We start from the raw sequence: 20,636 nt of genomic DNA on the forward strand, positions 1-20,636 counted from the left end.
TAGGGCCGACTGCCTGACCCTCTTCCGCGGTTACGTTAGGGCCCGGGTGTCCTTGGAGAAGGAGCACGCGGTGTCCACCAACACCCTGGAGTTGTTCAGGGGGAGGTGGGCGCTGCAGGGAGTGGAGTGCATCATTTCCCCCTCCAACTCTATTTTGATTTAGTCCCTGCCCTCCCCTTCACTGTTTGTTCACACAGCATTGCCCTTTGATGTGAAGGGCACTGCTTGTCACAGGCCACTCGGGTGTTTTCCTACTTTTCCTGGTGGTGGAAATAGAATAAAGATTTGTACACCTTGTCTCTCACTGTGTCTCACAGCTGCACACACACACACCATGGGTGCTGGGGATAAAAATAATAAGCACTACCGCAGTTAGGCGGTAGTGTGGGGTTTAATAAGAAAAAAAAATCTGAAAAAAAAATAAACAGGAGCGTGCTAAAAAAAAAGAAACAGGGGTTCTGAAGGGCACTGCTTGTCGCTGGCCACTCGGGTGTTTCCTTTCTTCCTGGTGGTGGAAATTAAATAAAGATTTGTGCACTGTGTGTCTCTCACTGTGTCTCACAAAAAGAGAAAGAAAAAAAAAAGAAACAGGGGTTCTGTTCATTCTGAGAGATGGATCTGAGGGAAAAAACAAAGAAAAAAAAAATAAAAGGGAGCCAGCAGATTGCGGTGGTTCACGGACTCCCAGCCCAACTACTTGTTCTGTGGTGCTGTGGAGTCCGTGGACCATGTGTATATTGGGTGTGGGTGTTTGCACTCCCTCTTTGATTTTCTGAAAAACCTTCTCCTCTGCTTTTGGTTGCACTTCAGTCCCACGCTCCTGATCTTCGGGCACCCAGTAGGGAGGATGGAGGGCAGGTCTGAAGACCTCCTCGTGGGTCTGCACCTGGGCCGGGCCAAACTGGCCATAAACAGGTCCAGGCAGCGGGCCATGGAGGGGGTCATGAGGGTTGACTGCCTGCCCCTCTTCTGCGGATACATTAAAGCCCGGGTGTCCTTGGAGAAAGAGCACGCGGTGTCCACCAACACCCTGGAGTTGTTTAGGGAGAGGTGGGCGCCGCAGGGAGTGGAGTGCATCATTTCCCCCTCCAACTCTATTTTGATGTAGTCCCTGCCCTCCCCTTCACTGTTTGATCACACAGCATTGCCCTTTTTGATGTGAAGGGCACTGCTTGTCACTGGCCACTCGGGTGTTTTCCTTTCTTCCTGGTGGTGGAAATTGAATAAAGATTCATGCACCTTGTGTCTTTCACTGTGTCTCACACCTGCACACACACACCATGGGTGCTGGGGAAAAAATAAGCACTACCGCAGTTAGGCGGTAGTGTGGGGGATATATATTAAAAAAAAGAAGAAAAGAAGAAAAAAAAGAAAAAGAAAAAAATCAACAGGAAAAAAACAATTAGTTAACAGGGAATAAAGGCACTGCTTGTCACTGGCCACTTGGGTATTTTCCCTGTCAAGAGTTGTAAAAAAGAGAAAGAAGAAAAAAAATAATAAAAGGGAGCCAGTTCATCACTCCTCATGTGGGAGCCTAACAGTTTGGGGTCTTTTAATTAGAATGTGACAAACTGGGGATCTTGCTTGGAACCTGAGCTTAACAATTAGTTGTACTGAACCTGAAGTTCAATGATTTGGTTGTTCTTAGGATTTTCTCATTACTTATGGCGAAGATAAGTTTGGTAGGAATGGAAAGAGAGGAAAACCAGGAGTGCGATCATTCCCCTCACTCTTTAACTGGTTGTAAAAATATATCTCACCACATCCATTTGTCTTTAAAAATATTGACTTATCTCTTGAATTGCTGAAGCTCCCTGAATATCTCACTTTCTGGCTCATCAATCAAAGACTAAAGAAAATACCAGTTGCTTCTCTTTAACATAGGAATTAGGAGCAGGAGTAGGTGATTCAGCCCTTTGAGCCCACTCCGCCATTTAACATGATCATGGCTGATCTTATCCTGGTCTCAACTCCACTTCCCTTCCTGCTCCCCATAGCTTCTTGTTCTACTTAAAAATACTTAAGTATTTGCCTGTTTTCTCCATCCAGCATGTCTTTTCACTATTACATTAGTTACCAAATCCTTTGGAAGAAAGGATAACAGTCCACTTCAAGCCATCTGACCCATAAGTATCTGATTCCACCAATACTGAAACAGCAGCGTCTCGCTGGACAAATCATTTAAGCCTTTGGGAAGATGCACATTTTACAGTCCAGCACTGCAATAAGATAATTGTCTCTTTCCTTTCCATATCAAACATGTCTTTCGAATTGTTCTGGAAGAAATGTGAACTTTGTCATTAATAATGGACAGCAGGAATACTGAAAGTATATTTCGGCATGCAGCCTCAGCGGTGTGGGAAGTGGGGTGGGGCACGGGAGTGGTGGAAAACCTGATTTGGTTGAGTTAGTCAGCTTGCTCCTGAAGCTGTTTGCTCAACCTTACGATGACACACAGAGATCTCAAATTTGCCTTTCAAGACTTCATTTTCTCCTCACTGGAGATTTCAGTAAGTTTCATTATACATCTTTGCAATTACCATCTAAACTTTCCAGTCTATAATTCTTCTAACTGGATGTATGATTTAGACTCAATTAGTCCTAATTATAGTTTGAAGCCAGAATTGAGAACCATTAATGGAGAGACACTCGTGCCTGAAGATTGTTTCAGTTTTCTAAAAAAAGAAAAATGGTTTAAACTGCTCACATAACCACCAACAAAGTCTTCATCACACTCCCAGCTAGTAATCTGAGAGGTTGCAATGGCGGTGCGAATGCTCTATACAGGAGGCATTTCCAGATAATGTTGCTCATGTGTGGCTTTGACCAGTCATCTGACTTCAAAGCAGGGAAGCACATCCCATCTGACAAGAATACAGGCTAGATGCAGAGGCTACAAGTTACAATTACAGCTAAGCAAACAACCCTGCCCTGTTGCTGCACTATTGAGGAGAGATTTGAGCCTGAATAGAAAATAATAATCAGATCACGGTGGCCAAGATCATGTTGCAGGGATTATAATGTAGAATAATATAGCCATGGAAAGAGAGTTTAATTTTCTCACCAACGCCCAAAAAAAACTGCTGAAAATTGAGCAGTGTTGAAATCATTTTCATCAACTGACATTCCAAAAGAATTTGGGACTGCAAAAGTAAATTTGTGGACTTTCTAAACTGGATGATGGGATTTATTTTTTTTTAAAAATTACAATTGAAAACAAATTTGTGATTTAATGTGCAATGAAAATGAAACTTATTCTTTTGCTAGGAATGGAATAATTAGGTTACAGAAATGATTGCACCAAGAATAATGAGTCTCAATGAATGTATGATCACAAATTTGTCTGGCTGGAATGTAACTGCTTTTTGCCTTCACTTACCCACAGTCTATAACAAATTAAAACTCACATTCCTTCATGATTCCAACTAATTTTGTGTTTCTGAAATGAAAGCAAAAATTGCTGAGAACTGTCACAATCAGCGTCAGTGGAACTCAGAAAAATAAGTTTAATTGATCAATTCACTGTACAAAACGGTAAGTGGCGTGTGAATGTTACTCACTTTTGTTTTAAATTTGCAGTTTTTATTTGTGATCCACCTATGCTCATTTATTTTATTTTCTCTATCTCCGTTACAGGCTTCATAATGGAGATCATTTCAGGTCCACTCAGAGTATTTGTTTTGTGTAATTGTGGAACTAAGTTCTAATGAGGATAAGGGAATTGTCCTGCAAACAATTCAAGTCGAATGAACAATGCAGTTACAGCAAAAAATCTGAATGACCATCCTGGAGTCTTTAGAGAGCTGTCTCTGTCCTCCTCAGATCGCTTTGAACTATTGTACATGGAAATGATATGGCATGCATTGGTTCTGGAAACAGAGGAGAAATTCTTGAGAAAACAAACTCGATTGGAATGGTCTGTAACTGCACTTTATACAAAAATAAGTAAACATAGGAGTTTTATTTTCTTTTTGCTACTTATCCGTACTTTGCTACTAGACATTTCTCTATCGGGAAAAGAAGCAAGCTGGATTTAATTTGCATGCATGAGTTAAAATAATCTTCATATTACTGTTTGAGATACACCAATTATTGTGTTGAAATGTTAGATTTTCAATGAAGAGGTACAGCAATGTTTGGTAAGAATGAGTTCCATATGGTTCAAAATGAGCCTTCCCGAAGTTAATTACTGCAAAGAAATCTTCTCAGCTGAAACACATTCATCAGGTTAACTGGAGAACCATTTACCATACCTTTCCACAAGGCTCAAAATGGTGGACTACCCACTAGCATAAATAAACAGAAGCCAAATTAAATCGTTGCCTAAGAGGTTTCAGAATGCTGTGGAATTTTCTGATGTCGGTCAGAACCTTTTCATCTAAAATGCACTGAATCTGAACTTAGTGCATTCGCTGTTGGTGAAATTTGTTGCTAAAATCTAGTAACAAGTTCCAACAAGCTAGTTAATAGGGTAGAGAGTCGGAGGCTGTTATTTAACAAAATGAACATAACAAGTGTTTACTGTGAAATCCTCTAGATTAGAAGTTAATTTGAGGGTACAAAAGATGTTAGGATAAATAGAGCAATTATTTAGTTTTTTTTAAAAATGCACTGATGGAACTGGGCATCGCTTGCTGAGCCAGTATTCATTGTCCCTCCCTTGTTACTTTTGAGAACGTGGTGCTGACCAGCTTATATAGTTCATTGTAGTCCATTTAGTGTTCCAGGGTTTTGTTGCAGCAACATTGAAGGAATGACAATCTATTTCTAAGTCAGGATGGTGAGTGGTTTAGAGAGAAACTTGCAGGTGGTGGCATTCCCATGTATTAGCTGCCCTTGACTTTCTAGATGGTCATGGTCATGGGTTTGGAAGATGCTGTGTAAGAGGCCTTATGCAGCACATTTTGAAGATGGTGTACACTAATGCAACAGAGCATTGGTTGTGGAAGGAGTCGACATTTTGCCAATCAAGTGGGTTGCTTTGTTCTGGAAGGTATCAATCTTACTGAGTGTTTTTTGGAGGTGATCTCATCCACACAAGTGGGGAGTATATCATCACACTCCACACGTTGTAGATGGTGGACAGAATTTGGGGAGTCAGGAGGTAAGTTCCTTGATGCAGTATTCCTAGCCTTTGACATGGCCTTGTAGGCAAAGTACTCATATAACTAATCTAGTTTATTTTATGGTTAACAGTAACCCCAGGTTGTTGATAGAGGTGATTCAATTAAAGGCAATACCATTAAATGTCAAAGGATGATGATTAGATTTTCTTTTATTGGAGATTGCCATTGCCTGTCACTTGTGTGGCACAAATGTTACTTCCTATCATCAGCCCGATCCTGGTTATGATCCAAATCTTCTGAGGAGTTACAAATGGTGCAACATTGTGCAGTCATCAGTGAACATCCTACTTCTGACCTTAAGCAGGAGGAAAGGTTTTTGATGAGGCAATTGATGGTAATTGTACCTTTATGAAATATTGCTGAGATGTCCTGGAGTTGAAGTGACCTCCAACCACCACAAGCAACTGTCTTTATGTGAGGTATGACTCCAGAGTTGACTAGTGTGGCATCCAGCTTTCCAGTTCAGAAAACAATCTCTTCAGAGAGGTACAGTGGTAATGTCCCTGTGGACCATTTGGCCTGAATTCAAGTTATTGTTCCAAAACTGTGGCATAACATGTCAGAACAGGTTGGTGAAAACTATCTAAGAGCTGTTCAAGATGCAAACTTGTGTTTACTTAAACATGCATTCAAATGATTCATTCGAAAACAATCATGAAAAATGACTTCTGTTTGAAGTGACCACTTAAGAATCCTACTAAATAAGCAAAGATGACAAAACACAAAGGTTATTTTCCCTTTTGCTATGAAGACATTGAATGGGGTGATGACAATTCTTATAACCAATAATCTTAATCCCAATCTAATTAGTAATATTCATGTCCGTTAGTTGGCATCCCTCTCTTGATGAAAGATGATGGACACTTAGCAGCAATCTATTTCAGACAGGATGTCTTCATATGGAGCAACATTGCTGCAGAGGGAGATTCTGCCACAAATGCTGGCAGAAACTACTCGGTATTGTGGTAGTTGTTTTTGGCAGTGGTATCTCTTGTTAAGCTGGTACAGCACCAGTTACTGTGGTGGTGTGGTACATGCCCACTAACAGGAGGTGTTGCTATTTTCCTCTGTCATCAACCAGTGACTTCCAAGTGTGATAATTGTTGTTCGTGCTGATCATAGAATAATATACAGGAGCACAATTAGGCCATTTAGCCTATTGAATTTGCTCCATCATTCTACCATGGCTGATATCTTGCTCAGCTTCATTCACCTGCCTTCTCCTCAAAACCATGGTCCTCTTACTGATCAAGAACCTATCTACTTCTGTCTTAAATACCCTAAGTGACTTGGTCTCCACAGCCTTCTGTGGCAATGGGTTCCACAAAATCTCCACCTTCTGGCTGAAGAAATTTCTCCTCATCTCAGTTTAGCTTTGAAGTAGAGCTTTGAGTGGATCACTAGTCTTTTGGCTCCCGATAATGCACAAGGCAGTCAGGGTTGAAGCTCATCATTGGTGGGTGGTGGGATCTGAATTTTTAAAATATCTGGAATTAACATTCTAATGATGACCATAAAACAATTATTGATTGCTGTAAAATTCACTGGTTCACTAGTGTTCTTCACACAAAGCAATTTGCCATTCTTACTTGGTCTGTCCTACATGTGACTTCAGACCCACTGTAATGTGGATGCCTCTAATTGTCCTCTGAAATGGCCAAACAATCAGTTGTGTCAAACTTCCTAAAAATTTCAAAAAAAGAATAGAACCACATAGCATCAACCCAGGCACTGGAAACAACAATGAGAAACACAGCCCTCTCAGCCCTGCAGATCCTTCCTTACTAATATCTGGACTCTAATGCCAAAATTGGGAGAGCTATTTCACAGATCAGCCAACTGTAGGGGCCAGGACAGACCCAGCAGATGTGACAGCGCAACAATATGCTGTTAGGAAGTGAGTAGTCCTGGGAGTTCTCAACATTGACCTCCCAATACATCAGTCAAACATGGTCAAAGGCACTTCTTGCTGATAACAACACATTCCAACTTTCCCCACCATCCCCCCACCTCCACCTCCACCACCCCTAAATCTTTACCAAGCCAGGTGTCAACCCTGGTTCAATAGAGAGTGCAGGAAGGCATGGCAAGGATAGCACCAAGTGAACCTGAAAATTGTACCTGGTGAAGTTGCAAAACAGGACTGCTTGCATACCAAACAGCAATAGCACAAAGTGATAGACAGGACAAAGTTGATTCCACAATCAATAGATTGGATCTAAGCTCTGCAGTCCTGCAACATCCAGTTGTGAATGGTGTTGGAAAGTTAAACAACTCACTGGAGGAGATGGCTTCATAAACACCGCCAACCTCAATAACGTGGGAGCTCAGCAAATCAATGCAAAAGGTAAGTGCAACTACAACACTGGCATCTACAACACTGGCATCTTCTAACAGTATGGGAAATTGGCCAAGTATATCCTGTTCACAAAAAGCAGAATAACTCCAGCCTGGCCAATTACCACTCCTTCAGTCTACTCTCAAATACCGGAAAAGTGATGGAAGGGATAAACAAAAGTGTTAACAAGCAAGGATTACCAATTTCTATCCACTTGGTCAAAATCCTTGGACTCCCTCCTTACCAGCAATGAGTTCACCAACACCAAATAGACTGCAATGGTTCAAGAAGGCAGTTCACCACCACCTTCTCGAGGGCAGCTAGGGATGGGTGATAAGAGTTGGCATAGACAATGACACCCACATCTTATGAACAATATTTTTGTAATATAATGTTATCATTCATAATAGCCGATATTAAGATCTATTCTTGTGAAGGATAACTTGATATTGTGAGCCAACAGACCTATCAATTGGGAATAGTCATTGTAAATCTTTACATTTGTAATTGGTTGGCCTCTTTAACTTTATATGTTCCGAATTGAATTCAGAGTAACTCTCAAGGAAATGAGTTTTAAAGGAATGTGCATGAATGTTAAACTACATTCTTTAACTTGTAACAATTCTTAAATTCATAGTGAGAGATTGGTCATCCTGCCAAAAATAAGAAATGCCTCTGAATCTAGAACAATATAATTAATGGCTCAACTATAACAAACATTTTGTGAATCTTCAGCTTTGTTTTTATCGGTAACATTCAGAGCTCCATTTATATGTTTAAAGCTTAAAGGCCATCAACACAATCCATTCACATCCAGGTTCTATTTGCTCGGCTTAGAGTGAAAATCATTTCCTATGGGCTGAAGTCCAGAACATTTCAGCAGCAGGTCAGTAAGCAGGCAGGGTTGAGTTGATTTGGTAAAGCTATTAACCTTACCAATAAGCATTCTATACATTAATGCATTCAAATTAATTGGAACAAGTTTAAAAGATCTCAAAGATGGATCTTCTGCTTTGTCTCCCAACAATAAGTATGACTTCCTACTCAAGGAACCTTGGAGTACTATGGACTTGTTGGTTTAAGTATGAGCTATAGAGGACACAAAGGCAGAAATGCTCTTTTAATTCAACCTTTACTTATCCCTATCTAAGTCATAACTTAACCTGATATTAAATGGAACAATTTGCAATAATTAGCATTACACACTTTGTAGTATCTTTCTACCTTTCTCAGCATTGATTCCAACATTTTTCTGTACTGTTAGCTAATGTTGTTTTTGCATCATCAGATGTAAGTAAAGCATGCCCACTGTTGATCACTTTGCCCCAGGAATGGGGTCCATGTTGCCTATCAGTACTGTTGGCACATATTCTGTGTGCAAGTCCTTTTCCATGTAAGACAAGCTGCAATAACAGTTTATCACAGATTCATCCTTTTGTACATCGAATATTTTGGAGGAAGTTATGATGTTTGGAATAGCATTTCTTAAGACTGTTGATGATAAATGCAGAAGATATTTGAACAGCTCTCATCATTTCATACCACACATAGATCTTCTCTTTCTTGTGTCTTGTTAACACTATGATCCAAGATTAAAGTTCAAAATCACGCAGGGACCATTTATCTTCATGACCTCAGCTTATTGACATCTGCAGCAGCAAAGTACTCTGCTTGAAAAGGGAGCTCAGAAATCATATGCATGCGTGTGTTGTCATTTTAAGTGTAGAACGAAATCAACAACCTACCAGAAACAACAATAAGCATGTTCCCATTAAAAAAAAGGCAAGAAAAAATATGTAATCATGATCTTGAGAACAGTTGTCACCCGGACGTGATTCCAAACCAAGAAGCTAATTAGCAAATTCAAATTACTGTACATCAGTGGCAAAATAACACTCAAATGGACAATACCTGTCACCTGAACTGTGAAATTAGATTCTAATCCAGTGACCATTCCAGGAAAATGTATTGCTGCTATGACATGTACGGTGTGCAGGTCACTTTCGTGGAGGACAAGTTTATCATCCATTCATCTCTTTTTACTATCACTAGAATACATTTTAACAGGAAATAGTCTGGTTAGATCAGTTTCATTTTACATTGCTGATTATAAATTTGAAGTCTGCCTCACACTGATTTATAGATCACCTAATATTCTATCTAATATCAAGAAAATCCAATGATTAGAGATTAAAATGCAATATCAAATGTAATATATACATATCTTCATGACCTTGATCACACAATAAGATCTTTTGATTTGGTAGTTTGTTTTCTGTGAACTGTAGCTATGGATCATGTGAATCAATACTTTAATTTGATGATGCAGGTTGTTAACCTCATGACTAATTTTGATCTTTTTTGATGCAAGCATATGACAGAAACACTTGTTGATGACTGGGAAACTGCAGCTAGTATCTACAGTATTTACAGACGATATAATGGTACCTGGAAGTGATTACCAGGCAGTAATCTCATCAAGGGTTTCAAGTGTCAGCAGGAATTGCACAAGGAATGCCTCAGAGGCTTGTAACCATCATCCTAACCTCGCACTGATATTACCGTCTGGAAATCACTGCCATGTGTAGATCACTGTTTTTTAGTGTTCTATATAGTTTGTAGTAAGGAATCTGATTTTTTCTTTCGGTAACACTGAGGATCATAGCAGTCACAACTGTATCATGCAATTAACACAAGTCCATATCTTTACGATAGTGATTCAGCCGTGGCATATTATCATTGTTTAATTTGATTCTTATTTTCTAGTAATCAGTTGCATTAATCTAACATGAGAAATATGTAATGGAGCAGCTAGCATCTCAAAGAGTAAATCACATTTTAAGTAGTGAAGAAATTTCTCAATTACAATTTCTAACTTATTTCAGATGAACTTAAAGGATCAGAATGTGCAATTCGGTCCCACTTGCTCTGTCACTTAATAAAATCTGAGCTGAAAATTAAAAAAAGCATATAACTAGGAGATTAGAATCTCCTCAGTTGAGGAAATAAAACTGAGCTGACCTGATTGCAAGCTCAAATCCACATTCCTGCCTGCAGTTGACAATCTTCCAGCCTCTTTCATATCACAAATCTGTCCACCTCTTTCTTAAAAATATCCAAAGCCTCTGATTCCATCCTCCTAGGGCAGCACGTAGCTCAGTGGTTAGCATGGCTGCTTCATAGACCAGGGACCTGGGTTTGGTTCCAGACTTGGGCGATGTGAAATTTGCACATTCTCCCAGAGTCTGCGTGGGTTTCCTCCTACAATACAAACATGTGCAGGTTAAGTGGACTGGCTTTGCTACATTTGCCATAGTGACAAGGGATGTACAGGCTAGATGGATTAGCCATGGGAAATGGTTGGGCTGTTCTTCAGAGAGATGGTGTGGAATCGATGGGCTGAATGGCCTGCTTCCACACTGTAGGAATTCCAGGGTTCTTTTCACGAAAAACTTCCACAGACTCATGCAGCTGTGTATGGGAAACTTTTGCCTTCTCCCTATTTTAATTCGATCACCCCTTATTTTTAAACAGTGACTCCTATTTCTAGATTCTCCCAGAAGAGGGAATAGTCTGTACACATCTACCCTGTTAAGACCCTTCAGGATCATGTATATTTCAAGAAAAGCCACATCTTACTCTTCCAAATTCCACCACCTTAGTCTGTTCAATCTTTCCTCATAGAGACAAACTGTTCATTTCAGGTGTTAGTCTGGTAAACCTTCTTTGATCTGTTTTCAAACACATTCACACTCTTCACTAACTAGGCAGATCAATGCTGTACTGGTGTGGTCTCATTGGTTTCCTGTAGAAGTGACCCATAACCTCACTATTTTTGTGCTTATTTCCCCTTACAATAAATTATGGCATTCTATTAGTTATCATAATTACTTATGATAACTAATAGAATGCCATAATAATTACTTATAATAATTATCATAATTCCCCCTCCAACTCTATTTTGATTTAGTCCCCGCCCTCCCCTTCACTGTTTTGATCACATAGCATTGCCCTTTGATGTGAAGGGCACTGCTTGTCACAGGCCACTCGGGTGTTTCTTTTCTTCCTGGTGGTGGAAATTAAATAAAGATTTGTGCACTTTGTGTCTCTCACTGTGTCTCACAACTGCACACACACACCATGGGTGCTGGGGAAAAAATAAGCACTACCGCAGTTAGGCGGTAGAGTGGGGGTTAAAAAAAAGAAAAAAAAAGAAGAAAGAAAAAAAATAAACAGGGGTGTGTTACTTTAGAGCCCGGGTGTCTCTGGGGAAGGAGCACGCGGTGTCCACCAACACCCTGGAGTTGTTCAGGGAAAGGTGGGTGCCACAGGGAGTGGAGTGCATCATTTCCTCCTCCAATTCTATTTTAATATAATCCCTGCCCTCCCCTTCACAGTTTGATCACACAGCATTGCCCTTTGATGTGAAGGGCATTGCTTGTCACTGGCCACTCCTTTCTTCCTGGTGATGGAAACTGAATAAAGATTCATGCACCTTGTGTCTTTCACTGTGTCTCACAGCTGCACACACACAACATGGGTGTTGGGGGAAAAAAAGCACCACCGCAGTTAGGTGGTAGTTGGGGGGTAAACAAAAACAGGAGTATCAGAAATTCAATTCACTCTGAAAAAAAAACAGGAGTGTCAGAGGTTCTGTTCACTCTGAGCGCTGGCTCTGAGGGAGCTGCATCAGTGTCAAGACCTCTCCATGTGTAAATAAAGGGTAACTTGGTGACGGGATACCGGCCTCTGTTTGGAAAAAATCAATAAACAGGGGTGTCGGGGTGCTGCACCCTCGAGGATCCAGCTCTGAGCTAGTTGGGTCAGCGTCTTGTTCCATGCATGTGTAAATAAAGGATAACTTGATGGCAGAATATTGGCATTTGTAGAGTTATTTCAGTTGGGTGTTTGGAAAGGAGGGAGGAGATATGGATGGGAACATGGCCTGCAGTCATTATCTGTAAAATACCTTTACACATTTATTTCTCCAGTTATTTTGCCTGGCAGCCACAGCCTGATTGGTTGACTGGCCCAAATGGAATGGTAGCCAACAGAATGACAAAGAGGATAAACAAGTGAGGAGACATCACTATGTGCAGGAGAATAGCGAAAGAGATTGCTGAGGGGTGGAGATGATGGTCGGAGGAGAAATCACTGTTGAGAGTTGGGGATGGGGAGGGGATGAAAATGGTGTTCCAAATGCTTGGGGTTGGAGCCAGCTGTAGAGTAGAAGTCCCAAAACAGGACAAAGGGAACGAACAGATTGCTTGGAAATTTACTGATTTGCTAGGGTAAGGAGAGGACCAGTTATCAGTTGGCTCGATGGCTAGTGTGTGGTTGAGAATAATGCCAACAGTGCAGGTTCAATTCTTGTTCCAACTAACTTGGAACCTATCTCCTGGTTTTACCCTCTGCTTGTTGAGTTATGTCTATCAAGCTTTATAACCAATCATTTCTCTGACAGACAGAGGGATGCCCACATGGGCTATGGGCTAATTAGCAATTGGGTCAGAAGAAAACCCTTCTGGCTTATCTGCTTATAAGATACTTACTGTATGGCTCCAGCCCTTTTTGCATGTTTTTTTATCTTCGATTCTCCTCCAGGCCTAGAAACTTGACTAAATTAAACTAATTGTTAAGTAGGACACACACAGGCTAATTAAAAATCATTTACTGACTGCCCCTTTTCTGAGACCAGATTGATGTCCAAATGACTTCCTCGTACAGCGTCCTTTACAAGTGGAAGTGAGTAAGACTGAGGCTAAGTTGAATTTGTAATTATTTACATTTTTATTTCTCATTGACCCAAACCCACATGCATTATCAGGATATTTTAGGAGAAAGTATTACGGTTAGATTGATTTTATTTTGGACTGTAACTTATAAATGTGAGTGTTGCTTCAATGTATTTCATCCCTTTTGTAGATCACTTGCTTTTCCATCCAAACATCTTGAAAATCCTGTGTTCCAAAATTATAGTTCAAACACATGGAATGGACATTTATCCGCATGACCTTGGTCAAATATAAAATTTAGTTTATGAAATCTCCTTTGTGTCGTTCAGAAAAAAAGTGAGAGTGACTGTTTTATTTGAAGGTGAAATATTATATTTCTCGAGCATGCTTACTGAGGAGAATATTTACAACACACAGTTTTAGATTTTTTTTACAGGTGCCAGGCAGATACGTTTGAGGTTGTAAGTTCAAGGTTAAAGATCAGCAGTCACAAAATAAGCTGGAAAACAATTTCTGTTCAAATATACAAAGGAAGTGTTCCAAAACCGTTTTTCTCTGTGTACGATGACTGAGCATATAATCAAATCATAAATTACTTTGAGATCCTGGACAAAAGAGCTTAAATTTCCTTAAACTGAAAATAAACAGAACATCACTTGTATATGTAAAGTTTAGGGTCCATTCTCCCTGTTGAAATGTATTCTATATTAATTTCTTTCAATCATGATTTTTGCTATTAATTCTGTGGGTTCTCCATGCAATAAAATAGTTGACGCTTGCTTTCTGTGTCACAATGAATTCTGATGCTTTCATTTTACTGTGAATTGTGGCACCTCTCCTTTGAAAGCAGGGAAGAAATCTATTGTTCCCTTCACACAGTACCTTTGTCAGAAAAGAAACATCTGCCATTTTATATAAATGTGAGTGGTATTATAAAACTGTTAACAGTTTCAGACAGCAAAAAAAATTACACCTACTTAAGTCTGTGTCTTTGTGATCTTCATTCAGTGTGACCATTTTATGCAAAACAGATGTTAAAATAGTTCAGCAAATTAAAATTAATATATGTATCGTGATATTTTCTGTTCATCCCTCTGCAATGCAGGAATAGATGTTTAAGCCACATTGTTGAGCTATGTCTCTCAGTCAGCATATCAATAAAACTTTGAGATATGCTGATGATATCACTGTATCATTATGGTGTGAGGACTTAAGTATCTCATACTTGATCTTAACTGGAATCACTTGAAGTAGGACATGCTCCAAAAACATGCTGCTTTGTACAGCTTAATATTTTAATGTTAGCCAAGGCACTTATGTGGCCATGAATGTAATGTTTTTACATAGTAGTCAACTGTAAGAAATGTCTGCTGGATTCTTCAATGTCACAATGTCCATATCCAATTTCTCATGTCACAGGGAAAAAATAAGCATTAGTACATCAGGTAAAATATCCTGTCAGAGACAAAATTATATTAGATGAAATAGTTCCTATTTGGAATTGCTCTAAAATGGTGTGAAATAAGCACAACCGATTGTGTAGTTTAGCAGAATACATCAAGTATTGCAGAAGGTTTATATAAATATGTGGCATTTTCTACTAGACAAGTTCAAAGTATTCCAGTTAAGTAAGTGTCATAAAGTTGAAATGCTATTCAAAATGCTTGGTCAGAAGGCAAGCAACTCAAAACTTGCACATGACATGCATAAATAACTTGATATGCAGTCAAAGGGTCTCCTCTTACCTCTGCAACCTCAAACCTTGAACCTAACTGTCTGTGTTTGTTTCAGATTCATAAGGAGTTGATAGGGCCAAGATTTTATTCCTAATAAATGCTGCATAACTGAGTCTCAGTCAAGGTAGCTCTACATTTCCTATGACTAACCACAGAACTCTTGAAGTAAAAAAGGAAAATCAAGTTCACCTTACTGCTCTAGTTAACTATCCAGCTACCATCCATTGCAAGTGAATGTTTAGATTTACACAGCTGACTCACCTGCTGCTACTCATTATAAAGCCATATGAAAGATTACAACTAATTATACCAAAAAATATACCAAAGTGTGTCAAAAAATCTTGAAGATGACCATGAAAATTGGAGAGCAGGAATTGACCCTCCTTGCTGCATTACCTGGGTTTCCCATTATGGTTTTATGGCTTTAGCAGCAGTGATTTTACACCAAGGGGTTAGAGTTTCAGTGACAGGTGCAGTTTTGAATATTAACAGCCAGTGAATTGATTTCATATCCATTTTCAAAGAGAAGTTTCAGAAATTGGCAGTAAAATAAAAGCTTTAGCACTCAAGGTGAACCACCAACTGCTTATTTTTATAGAGAGAACTTATAACATTACTGGCAAAAAAGTATAAGCTAAAATAAATCTATTTTGAGTATACTTCAACAGGAAGAATCAAACATTTGACATTTGAATTTTGGAATCCTTTACCAAACATTATACATCTGAACCTTGTGCCCCCACCCATTGACCTCAGCTCCATTCCTTTGGTCTGCCAGGTTCTTGCTCTCCATTTTGTTTTTTAATTCTCCTTCAGTCTCATCTCCCTTTATTGGCTGTCTTACTTTCTTCTTATTCGAATTCCCCAACATGAAGTACAAGCCAATTCTAAAACACTATTCATCTACACATAACCAGTGAGGGGAGTAAAAAATCGTTGAGGAATTGGCCATAATCTTTTTAGTTTCTTAAGACAGAGGGATAATGTCTAAGAATTGGAATACAGCAAACAATATATCCTTATTAGCAAGTTTTGAGATGGTTTGTAGCTCAGGTTGAGGTTCTGAATATAGGTTTGCTCACTGAGCTGGAAGGTTCATTTTCAGACGTTTCATCACCATACTAGGTAACATCATCAGTGAGCCTCTGGAGGAAGCACTGGTGATATGGCCCGTTTTCTATTGATGTGTTTACGTTTCTTTGATTTGGTGATGTCATTTCCTGTGGTGACATCATTTCCAGTGGCAAAATATATCCATGTCCAAAAAGAAAGAGAAGGGCAGACATTGCAATTCTAGGCCAGTTTTGAAAGCAGCTTGGAGCAATAAAGGCTAACCTGCACATGTTTGTTCATCAAATTTGACAATCTTGATGAGGTCACAGAAAGGATAAGATGGGTGGGGGTGTGAAATTAAATCAATGATTTTGTATATGGACCTTTGAAAAATATTTGTCAAAAATTAGTTTTGTGAGGAAAATTGAAACCCTTAAGAAAAGGAGCAGCATCCATACAAAATTAGTGAAGGAAACAGAGAATTGTTGTGAATGTCTGCTTTCCATCCTGGACAAGGGAGAGAGAGTTCCAGTAAATCCAAAACTGGGCCCAGTGCTGTTTTTGATAACCAGGTGACTGAGGTTGGGCGCTAATAGAAAGTCCTTTTAATAAAGGATGAAATTAATGTAATAAAAGATAAAGAATCTTTGCATAGAAATGCATTTACACCAGCAAATTGGCAAGAATCTCTACTGACCCCACACAGTAATGACAGTATTGGAGAGAGTGTAAATCAGGAAATTAGAGGAATATGTGACAAATTTAATGATCATACAGGACCTGATTTTCATACAGACTGGGCAAATCAAATTGACAAATTAGCTTGGAGATGAATTTATGGAATGCATTCTAAATAATTTTTAAAATGGGAAGTATGTAGGGAAACTAATTAGGAAGTTTGAGAGTATGATTAAGACTGAAAATAGGGTGTTAAATTTTTAAAAATGTCAGGTAAGGATGTAGAAGTGTTACACGCAGGCATACCATTTAGGAGCAGAATTAGGTCATAAAGCTTTTCAAGCCTGTTCCACCATACATCAAGGTCAAGGCTGATCTGATTGCGTACTGAATTCCACATTCCCAGTTATCCCAAGAATATTTGATTCTTTTGGTAGACAAGAATATATAAATCTCCCCCTAAAAACATTCAAAAATCCCAGCTCCACCATCTTCAAAGGAAGAGTTCTGAAGTCACACAAACCTCTGGGAGCAAACAAATCCCCGTCCTCTTTGTCCTAAAACAAAGCCAGCTAATTTTCAAATCAGGCTCTTTATAAACTTCAAACAAGTCACTCCTCACTCTTTTAAACTCTGCGGTAAACAAGCCGACCCTGTCCAACCTTCCTTGCCAAGACAACCTCCAGGAATCAATCTTGTAAACCTCCTCTGAACTGCCTCCTACTGTTTACATCCTTCCTGAATTAAGTAGACCAAAAATGCATACAGTATTCGAGATGTCATCTCAGCATTCTGGAGGGAAGATCATTGATGAAGCAACTAAAGACGGATAGGCTTGTGGCATGACTGGAAGAAGCTCCTGCAGAAATGTCCTAGGGCTGAGCTGACCTCCAACAACCACAACCACCTTCCTTTTTATCAGCTATGACTCTAAGCAGCAGAAGTTTTCCCTAAATAACTCTAGTTTTGCTAGCGCTCCTTGAATGCCACACTCAGTCAAATGCAGCCCTAATGTCAAAGGGGGTCACTCTCAAATCACCTCTGTGTCTCAACTCTTTCATCCATGTTGAACCAAGGCTATAATGAAGTCAAGGGCTGCATGGCCCTGCTGGAACCCAAACCATGCGTTGTTAAGCAAGTTATTGTTTAGCAAGTGCTGCTTGACAGAGTTGTTGTTGACATATTATCTTCCTTCTTTCATTTTACTGATGATTTAAAGCAAATAAGGTATGAGAAAGACACAAAGGATCGAAGGATGTTTAAATGATTGGGCAAGAAAATGGCAGATGCATTATAATGTGAAGAAATATAAATTATCTATATTGATAGAAATAATGGTAAAGCAGAATACTTTCAGAAGGTGAGTGACTACTAAATGTTGGTATCCTAACATATTGAGGGTTGGGGTGGTCTCTGTACATGATTCACAGAAAGCTAACATGAGTGTGCAGTGAACAATTAAGAGGAAACATAGTTTTCTGGCCTTTATTGGAAGGGCTTGGTGCATGAAATTTAGGAAGTATTACCCCAATCATATAAATCCTTGGTGAGATCACATTGAATTACTGCGGGTAGTTTTGTTCACTCGATTGAAGGAAATATATATTTGCCTTAAAATGTAGTAGATCAGATATGACTAAATTGGTTCCTGAGCTAAGAGGACATTCCTACGGGGAGAGATTGCGTAGAATGGGTGTATATTTTCAATAGTTTAAAAGAATGAAAGTCGATCCTGGTGAAACAAAAAAATTCTCAGTGAGTGTGCCAGGATAGACACTGAGACTGTATCCCCTAACTGGAGAGTCTCAGATGAGGGGTTGATTCCCAGAATCAGGAGTTAGCCATTTAGACTGAGATGGAGAGAAATTTCTTTACTCGTAGAGTCATGAAAATTGGAATTCTCTACACTAGAAGGCAATAGATCAGAGAGCGGAAATATTCAAAACCATGACCGTTAGAATTTTGAAAATAAGAGAATCATGGGTAGAGAAGTTAGGTTAGTGCAAAACATCATGACATAATGTGATGGCAGAATAATGTTCATGAGGCAAATGGCCAGCTCCCTCTCCTTCTTATGTTCTCTAGTCAATGAAGGTTGAGAAGCCGTTTAACAGTAATGTTTAAAATCAGGAAGACTTTAAGATAACTTAAACAAAGAAAAACAACGGTTGAAGATTTGGCAAATAGAGGATGGAGATTTAAAATGATGGCAATATTATCAATGTAGAATGAGGGAAAAAATTTTTGAAGTTGTGAGTGGTTAGGATTTGTTAGGTTGAACTTTGAGTTGAACTGAGGCATTCGACAGGGTAATGGATGAAATAGTGAGCAAGAATCTGGGGGAAAAACAAGAGATTGGCGCTGGGTAATGATGCTGATTTGGAGAGCTAGTGCAGGCTCCTTCTGCACTGTCACATTTCTGTGACTGAGATTCAGAATAGACTACATGATGCAAGTTGAGTGGTAATTTAAGAAGGAATTGGTAAATACTTGATGGAGAAGCAAGCGAGTTACTGTAAATGGTTTCATTATCAAGATGAGTAGCTCAAGTCTGAATATTTTTCAACATGCTAGATCCATCTTAGAAGAAAGGTCTTAATTATCACTCTGCAGGGATGGGTGGGAATCAAGTCCACCCTGCTGATCAGGGCAGCAATTAAGTGCTGTGGTGAGCTCGTTAGGAGGCCTACCTCAGTTCTTTGGAAGTTTGGCCTAATTATATTATACATCCTGAGGTCATTATCGATTATGCCTCATCCGGCTCTTATATCTTTTATACCTTCATTTCAGTTCATCCCCCACTCATCTCCCATGGCTCTTGATAACAACTCCCCCTACCCTGCTACCCCATGCCAACTCACAGCAAATTGCCAAGTATTTATTTACACTGATTTCAGGAGCTCTATGACCATGAAATGATATAAAACTCTGAAAATCTAATATAGCTCTCAATATCCAAACTTTTATTTATACTCCACATCAAGACAATTAATCCTTTCATGTGCACTCTAAACCATCAATCAAATATGAACCCACCTGCTGAGTGGTAACTTTTAGAAAGTTGCCAACACTCCTACAGACCTCTTAGGGGAATGACAACAAACTGTAAAACTGATTCTACACCACCTGCCCTGTTAATCAACTTTTTAAAAATCCTGCAGCTTGTTTCCTTTGTTTTCAGTTTTAAAGGGCTGAAGATTTAAATATCATAAGATCATGAGAATTAAACATATGAACATTCATGTCACCTCCATAAATTCCTGATTCCAGTACTGTATGTCAGACCCTGTAACAACTAAACAGCCCTGCTGAGTTTGGGTTTCCATTCTGTGTGAATCCTGCCCTTCTAACATTCCCCTACAGCCAAAAAATGGAAATTAATTTTAGAAGTCTGCAGTGTTTTCTTGACTCTGCAAAAGTCTGGCTCTAAGACATGTACTAAAAAGACTTGGTGAAGCTTCAGTCTGGAAAAATTGCCAAAGGCAAAAAATAGGCCATGTAATGTCACAATTGTTGGGAATTGATGGCATCTTCTTTCATTCCTTCCACATTCTCTGCCCCGCCACAATTACAATCCATCAGATCTGAATGGGTAGCATGTTGCCCTCTCTTAAACCCTCCCCCCCCATCAAATTCTCTTGAAGTCATACTTGAAATGATAATTCACTATTTTTACTGCTTATATCATTGGATCTGTAAGCACAAGAATAACTATCACTTTATAATGCAATATAAATGTGTGAATCTTCAATTTTACATATTAGATTTATTTGTCACCTCTCATGGTTCTGTTCCTATTCAGAAGTGGGCTTCATTTTCTGTCAACTTATTGCTTTGGTTTAGGACACACTTCTCAGCTTGCTTCTACTTCACTGCTCTTAAAGTGATATCAAGGCAATGGCATTTAAAATGCATCTCAAGTACCACTGAACTCTGATTATAACATGTTTGTTTCCAAACAGGATTTGTG

Source organism: Hemiscyllium ocellatum, chromosome 25 (genome assembly GCF_020745735.1).
Source record: "Hemiscyllium ocellatum isolate sHemOce1 chromosome 25, sHemOce1.pat.X.cur, whole genome shotgun sequence".
In the NCBI taxonomy this organism is placed as follows: Eukaryota; Metazoa; Chordata; class Chondrichthyes; order Orectolobiformes; family Hemiscylliidae; genus Hemiscyllium; species Hemiscyllium ocellatum.